This window comes from Watersipora subatra, chromosome 4, assembly GCF_963576615.1.
Source record: "Watersipora subatra chromosome 4, tzWatSuba1.1, whole genome shotgun sequence".
In the NCBI taxonomy this organism is placed as follows: domain Eukaryota; kingdom Metazoa; phylum Bryozoa; class Gymnolaemata; order Cheilostomatida; family Watersiporidae; genus Watersipora; species Watersipora subatra.
In genome coordinates, this window is record NC_088711.1 from 56,308,671 (window position 1) to 56,317,674 (window position 9,004).

Sequence of the window (9,004 nt, forward strand, 5' to 3'; positions counted from 1 at the left end):
AACGAAGCTTTTCAAGCGTTTTGTGACGATTTTTGTCCTAATAAATCTGTCTATTTATGTATAATCCGATCAGTTGGGTTAGTTTTAGGAATTTGCGGTAACCTTTCAAAGGCTTGGTAACATATTTAAATAGGTTTATATACGTTTGTATCATTATTATACTTAAACGACTTTACTGAAAAATAGTTAAATTTGTTGATAGGATTTCGTTGCAAGGGTTTGGTGACGGCCGTTAACTGATAATTTTTCGGGAGTTGTGTGCACATGTGCATTTATCATAAATCTCCCAATCAATCGCTTCACTCTTGTTTGGTCGTGGGAAAATTTTATTCAGGTAGACTGCAACTTCTGGTACATCCTGTGTGAGTTGTTCCATAATCTCATGAAAATGACCTCTTGGAAATGGTCTCCAATTGTTGGTTCACTGTCTTGGAGTAGTCTCCACATACTCTAATGTCTGCAGAGTTATGTCTTGGTAGCTTCTGTTTTTTTACCGATTCCACTGGTGTGCCATAATCATTAAACTGTGTTGTCTCTCAAATTCCTTTGGCTATTCCTGCATCATAAGCTCTATTTAAGTAATCAAATATTGCAAATGGTACTACTCTGCAAAACTTTGGTGTAGCTGTAGCTTTGAAGTTTATTTCCAGTTGGTAGTCTTTGAGACATCCAAGTTCGTTATTGAAAAGGTCAGGAAATTCTTCAGAGTGTTAAGAGTGTTAACATTGGGTGTTGAAGAAGGAGTGTGATAACTCTATGATTAATAGTTATGCCATCTCTATGCTTAGTCCTTTTTTAGATAGTCAGACACTGCATGATCGATGAAAATGTGTTCATGAAAGATTACGTGCTATAAATAGCCTAACAACTCACGGGTACTGAGTGAATGTTTTCTTTCAACTCTATCTTGTTTAAAGCAGGCCTTTGAAGAGTATTTACAATACTTTTCAGAATGCAGCCATCCCCTCATTGGTCAATCATGCATTTAATTTCCCTTTTAACAGCCAATAAAATTGTGATTACATTTGTAATCTGTTATAAGTGGGTTTTAAAGTTTTTTTCAAAACTGTTGGTTGTAGCAAAGTATTCAATATTGGTAAGACCGACTTCTAGGAATTTTCATACCTACACTATATTACTCAAAGTATGCCTTCAAAGAGTTGCTAATCCTAAGGCTATGGCCATCATATTATTGGTCTATCATACTTTTCAGTTTCTCTTTCAACAGCCAATAAAACGCAGGTTACACCTATAATCTGCTACAAGTGCAATTTATAAGTCTTTCCCCTTCTAGTTGGAAGTAACAGTGTATTCATTATTGGCAAAACCAACATACTGATAAACCAAACCATGCGTAAAGCAGCCATATGCTTACTCTTGATTTTATGGATTTGCATGGTGAGACCTTCAAAACTGGTGAGTCATATAGTAGGTTTTTGTGTTGTTATACTCTCTTTTGCTTGACCTTTCTAAACTTATTAAATAACAGGACATCTCAACAATTAGTTATAAAAGATTAGTTAGTTTCTTTATGTCATTTTATCAGCTGTTACAATTAATGATAAATTATATTAAATTACATAAATAGACTGCTAATATTATGCAATATCATTATCTATTATTTTATAATTGCGGTAAACTTAATTGTTGTACAGATTGCTTTTGTCTCATAGTTTAAACATTTCAGATCCTCATCAGCTCCACAGCTTTTATAAAATTGGTTATTTCGTTCAACAAAACTTGACAAAAGAAAACAAAAAAAGTTCAGTTCAAGACAGCTTGCTCCAACTTGAATTTGCTATTTTTTATAAATTATACAAAACCAACAGATGTCTGTAGTTACATGGTGTATGTAGAAGATCAACAAAGTTTTGAGGTTACAGACTATTTCTAGCAAGAGTAAAATATTGTTTTTTGCTGGTTGTATTTGAGAATTTTTAAGTACATGTAAAGAAAAAAAAACACTGGAATTTGATTTTCTTTTAGCATAACATGAAAATCTTTGTCAATGGAGTATTTTTAGCTTTGATGAGCCTAGATTTTGGCGTCTTGACTCCTCAACGCTTACAATTTTTTATGCAAAAAAGTTCCAGGTGTGTTTATATTTTGTTGACTAACCATAAATGAAGAGCTGAAGGATAAAACCGCTCAAATCACATCTTTAACCAAATTAAGTTATTGATAGTAAACAGTATTTTATACAAAGATAAGCTCTATATGTATTTTGAGTGTTAGGACTGCTGAATGATACTACATGTTAAATCGCAAGAGTGGATTGAAGATTTAACAGCTTTCTCTAAAAGACGGCTGACATATCACAGTTAATAAAATATGAGGACACAAACCGTGAAAAATCTTAAAACCTATAATTGATGTAAATAATGGTTTTTCGGTACATAGGTATATTTGGTAACCAAGTCAAGCATAAAAATTTGCTTTTTCTTTAAGACTGTAGCTGAGGTAGTCCTAACAAGATACTAGCAGGTAGTAAGTACTAGTTTCATAAGTATAGTTGATTTTCTCATGCAGAGTCCAAAAGAAGATCAGGAAGAGAATGCAATTTCTAAGAGAGATGTGATCAGCCCGATTGAATTTGGCAATTTGCCATATGGTGAGTATAACCAGTTTATTTATCGTGCGCTTTTCATGTGACATCGAAGTAGAAACAGCAATCCTGTATTAAATTACATAGTCTTAACGATTTCTAAATTGAGCCACTCGCAAATGAGGCAGAATATCTTGTGTGAATTTGTCAGTAAACATGCAGAGACAAGGTACTACAGACCTTAAATAATCAGCTACAAAAATGAGTTAATGAAAGTTTCTTAAAATCCCCGACATTATTGATGTTCAACTAAACTTAAATGTGAAATTGAAACACCCCAGATACTTACTAGTGAGTGCCAAAGATAAATATTGCTGTTTTAACCATCCTGGTTTATTGCGCAGAAAAATATAGCCAGACATTTCCTAGATTAGACCCTTATATGCACACTATCACTGAAAACCATGCATGAAGTACTGAATATTCTATTCATAACAAAGTAGCAGATTTATTCTCAAGCTGTCAGCTTTTCTAGAAAGCTGTATTTGGCTTTTTCGTATCAGTTAGAAAGCTAGTCATGTAATAACAACTCACTGAATGTAAAATTAAAAATTGTTTTATAGTGTTAAGATATAAAATTGTGAGATTTTAACCTGTACTGTATGCAAAACAGACAATAGCTTGTAGCTATGACAATACACTGCAACAGGTTTTCCATAACTCCGGCAATTTTCTGAGCATGAAAATCATGTGATTGCCATAGAAACACCGTAAACCAATAATGCTTTTTTTATGCAGCTGGTAGTCGAATCTTTATTAAACATGAATGAACCAATCAGATGATTTTACGTAGAACAGTTTCTGGTGTGATTACTGAGATTGAGACTGAGACAGTGAGATTACTAAGTCTCTCTCTACCTGCACGTGATCGGCTCAAGCTCTGGGTAGCATGGCATCTTTTTGTGATAAGAAAGAGAATAAATCTTTATTTTGTTTGCAAATGCACATATTATCCTTAGATTATCTGCACTGCTTACCTGATAAGATAGTGTTGGGTATTTGAATATTTCACCTGCCAATCCTGTCACTAATCTGACAAAGGATGGTGATGAAATAGCATGACAGCAGGTGCAGGTGTTCTATTAGTTTTTCCTCTGTCTTCAGCTATCATATTTTCTTTATTAACTCTATTATCTTTTGTAATATAAGCTGTCTTTAATCAGTTGCCTTCCCAAACAGAAGTTCAAGATGACCAGAGTACCATTATTCTGGAAATAGGCTCTATGAGGGCAAAGGAACTCTTGCGATAAGAAAAAACTGGTACAATTTATTTTTCCTCTGTCTTCAGCTATCATGTTTTCTTTATTAACTCTATTATCTTTTGTAATATAAGCTGTCTTTAATCAGTTGCCTTCCCAAACAGAAGTTCAAGATGACCAGAGTACCATTATTCTGGAAATAGGCTCTATGAGGGCAAAGGAACTCTTGCGATAAGAAAAAACTGGTACAATTTTTTTCAGATTGAAGTCACAAGGTTTTGCAACTCTAACCTCCCGCATGAGCTATCTGTTTTATTATATATTCTGTATTCAGGGCCACAAATTTATTTTTGTATAATTGAGTTTATCAATGATTCATTTACCAATTTATCATTTAACAATGATTCATGCGTTTAGTTTTGGATCACTTTTTGATAACATGGTTTTTGTTACAGGAAATCTCTGTGAAGTGTGTAAACCAAATCAACCAGAAGGTAAACTATTGACTATTGATTAGCATAGTGTATATGGTTAAAAAAGTATAAAGGATGACCAATTGTGCTGGGTTGTAACCAACGTAGCATTTCCCATGATTGAGCTGACGGTTTGGTTGAATTATGGTAGTGGAAGTCTGCAGATGTTTAGAAAGTTCAGTGAAGTTCATAGGTAATTACTTCTGCACTACACCAGTCCTAAGCCTGTAAACACTACTAAAGAGCTCTAGGGGAACTTCTCAAAGAGAAATCGGGCTATTAACAATTCATTAGAATAGGTAGGAAAATAATTTTATAATAGTATAAAAGTACTTTAAGAGCGGCAATAAATCTGACAGATATTCAATAGGATGTCTGTATGTAGACACATTTACTCTGTTGATATGAGATTCAAATTATTCATTATAAATTCAGATTTGAAGAAGTTTGATTTATTTCTTTTCAAATTTAAAAATTATAAAGTTGCTCTTTTCACCTAAAACCTTTTTGAAAACACAAAATTTCTATTACTAGGCTTGAATTTAAGTAGAAACATTTCAACTATTGATGCAATGAGGAATCTGTATATTCTTGTTGAATGTCGATATACTGTTCATTTCAGCCGTTAAGTGTGAACAAGGTTACATTCGTAACCCCTACTCCAATAGATGCTTAAGACGTGTGAAAATAGAGAAAAGTTGGAATGATGCTAAAAAGTACTGTAAGGACCATGGAGAAACACTGGCTACATTTGAAACACTGGAGTCTGCATACTGGCTCACCAACATACGCAAGACAAACGCAGGTGACCTCTTTAAAGCTCCACTAAAATTTAGCTAAAAAAATTCAAATAATCGTATTCAAACAAGTTGGCTTTTCTGCTGTAAGTTGGCATCTGAGGTTGTCATCCATGATGAATAATATGTAACTCCAGCTTAAACCATGTTTGTGAGAAATAACACGCAATTCTTAATATACAATACAACTAAACGTAATAATGTATATATTTATATACTTCTACAAACAGTATGTATATATAATGTTTGTAATAGTATAATGCTATAACATGTACATATATGTATACATATACAATATGTATATATGGTATGTATACGCCTACATATGTATATATACATGTATATGTATATATACATATACATGTATATATACATATACATGTATATATACATGTATATGTATATATATGTATATATATACATGTATATGTATATATATACATATATATACACTGTAGATACATGTAAATATATATGTATACGTACGTATATATACATGTATATGTATATACAATGTATATATATATATATGTATATATATACAGATATGTATACATATGCATATGTAGGGGTATACATACCGTAGATACATATATGTGTACATATATGTATCTGTATACATATATGTACACGCCATAACATTATGCTATTACAGTTAATAAAATCTCCATCCCCGTGCATATATAGATATGTATACAATACTAGCTATGCTACGCGGCTTTGTCCGAGTATTAAAAGTAAGCTTATAAACATTGAGAAGTAATGAGAGTAGTCTGCCACTTGCTATTAGTCTGGCAGATGGCCAATAGAAAATTTTAGTAAGTTAACTAATGACAATCACTTATGCAATCTAACTGCGTGGTATGCACCCTGCGTGGTATGTGCTCCCATATAGCGACTTATATTGGCATGCTAACATTCTCTGTGGCCTACTGAGTTGGGCGTCGGACTGGTGAATGGAAGGGTCCGAGATCAAATCTTCTTTGGTACAGGTTCTTTATTCCAAGATTTTAATAGCTATAGCCGTAATGACACACAGATCCACAATCACATTTGAATCTTTTTGACCAAATACTGGGATGAAGACAAAAAGACAAAAAACACTGAGGTTTGTATATATATATATTGTATATATATAGATACAGGACAGATAGCGCAGTTGGTAAGGTATTGGGACCGTGATCATTAGGTCTTCGGTTCAAACCCCAACAACTGCACTTTTCTGGTGGTCCTTGGACAAGACCCTTGCTTGTATAACGTCTACAACCTCTATGATGAGTGCAGTAACCAAAGCCATGCCGGCTCGGACGTCGCCCGGTCAAACAAGGTCCGCGCTGCCTGTAGCTGAACCAGAACAAGGCAGTGAAAATGGGCTACTGGTTCAAAACAGATGAAATGGCCAATGCCAACAAGGCTTCAAACCATTCCATCCTGGCAGCTGAGGCTACAAAATAAGATCAAGGACTTACGCAAGAAATTTAGTAAGCTCAGTGAGAGATCTAACCACAGTTTGGAGCGTCCAAAAAGGGAAGCCACAATAGAAGCTCTAGAATCTGTCAAACAGCAGCTAGTAGCACTCTCGGCACGACTGAAGCGGTACACCAAAGAGCGGGATAACAAGAGAATGAACAAACTGTTCATCAATAATCCATCTAGAGTGTATTCCCAGTTCAAAGGTGAACTGCAGAGGCCAATGTCTGAGCCTCCCCGATCTAGCACTTCAAAGTTCTGGAAGGACATCTGGGAGAAAGAGACTACTCATAACACCACTGCATATTAGCTGAAGAGGCTTAAAGAGAGCCATCAACACACTGTGGCCCAGCAAGGACTCACCATCAGCAAAGAGGACATCAAGTGCAGAGTGCAGCGTATGAAGAACTAGGCAGCACCTGGCCATGACATGATTTAAGCCTTCTGGTTGAAGAAATTGACATCACTTCACACTAGAATGGCTAAGCAGATGGAATGCCTAATAGAACAAGGTGACCATCCAGAATGGCTGACTAAAGGATGAACTGTACTTCTGATAAAAGATCCAAAGCAAGGGCCGATTCCCAAAAACTATCGACCAATAACGTGCTTGCCCACCACTTGGAAACTGCTCTCAGGAATAGTTGCATACAAACTGGAAGAGCACATGAGTCACTATATGACCAGTGCTCAGAAAGGAATTGGGCGCAACACCTGAGGAGCTAAACATCAGTTACTGGTGGATCGGACGGTCTGTCAAGACAGCAGGAGAAGGCAAACCAATCTTGCCATGGCTTGGATTGACTACAAAAAGGCCTATGACTCAATTGCCCATGGTTGGATACTTGAGTGCTTCAGTATGTACAATGTTCACCCTGCTCTTGTGGCATTCATCAAGATGTCAATGACCAAATGGAAGACGGAACTGAAGGCTAATGGCAAAAAGCTGGCGAGTGTACAAATTAAGCAAGGCATCTATCAAGGTGACTCCTTATCACCGCTGCTCTTCTGCATATGCCTAAACCCTCCAAGCAATATGCTGGATGAGACTCAATATGGGTACCAGTTTAAGAGTGGCACCAAGATAAACCACCTCTTCTACATGGATGACATCAAGCTGTACGCTAACAAAGAAAGGGACATTGATTCGCTAATACACCTCACTCAGGTATACAGCAAGGACATCGGAATGACCTTCGGTATTGAGAAATGTGGAAGGCTAATTCTTAAGAAAGGCCATTCTATGCTCACAGATGGCCTAAGAATGCCAAATGGTACCATCAAAGATATAGAAGAAGGGTACAAGTACTTGGGGATTATGCAAAGCAACATCAACCACGAAGCCGAGGTACGTCACAAAGCCATTACCGAATACAAGAAACGCCTTCGGCAGGTCTTACGGAGCCAGCTCAATGCCAAGAACCAAGTCATGGCAATAAATACCTACGCACTGCCAGTAATAAGATATCCAGCAGGCATAATAAAGTGGACTGAGGAAGCCATCAAAGAAACGGATATAGCAACTCGTAGACTGCTGACCATGCATGGAGCACTCTACCCAAAATCTGATACTACTAGATTGTATCTTGATAGGAAAGATGGCGATAGGGGACTCAAAAGTGTACAGCAGACAGTGAAAGAGGAGGAGCAAAGCATCAAAGCATATGCAGCCTCCATGGCCATCTCAGATACATTGCTAGCTGAATTTCAATCAGCTGCTCTTACAACGGACCTACGCCCTGATGATGAAAAAATTGACTGGCACACAAAACCTCTTCATGGTGCTTGCCACCAACAAATATCTAAGGTTGGAGATCTTCACCAGACATATATGTAGCTGAACAAAGGAAACCTAACGGCCAATACAGAGTCGCTAATCATGGCAGCCCAGGAGCAAGTGCTCCCAACAAAGCAGCTCCAAACGAAAATCTATCACACTAGAGACGATCCTAGATGCAGACTGTGCAAAGATGCACCTGAGACCATCCAACACATCATCAGTGGATGCAAGCAGCTAGCAGGGAACGCATACACTGACCGGCATAATCATGTCGCAGGTGTTGTGTATAGAAGTCTATGTGATGAGTATGGCCTTAATAAACCACAACACTGGTGGGAAGCTCCTGGTAAGGTCAATAAAAATGACCGGACTAAGATCCTCTGGGACTTCTACATCCAGACTGACAAGCATGTCCTAGCAAACCAACCAGATATAGTGGTGGTAGACAAGGAGAACAAGAGAGTTATTATAATAGATATAGCAGTACCCAATGACTACAATATAGCCAGCCAAGAAAAAGAAAAGATAGAGAAATATCTCTCTCTTGGTGAAGAAATTGAAAAATGCTAAAATGTAAGAACAACTGTAATCCCAGTAGTCATCGGGGCACTGGGCGCAATAACACCGGCACATAAAATGTGGCTTGCCCAAATACCAACAACAATCAACTCAGGTGAGTT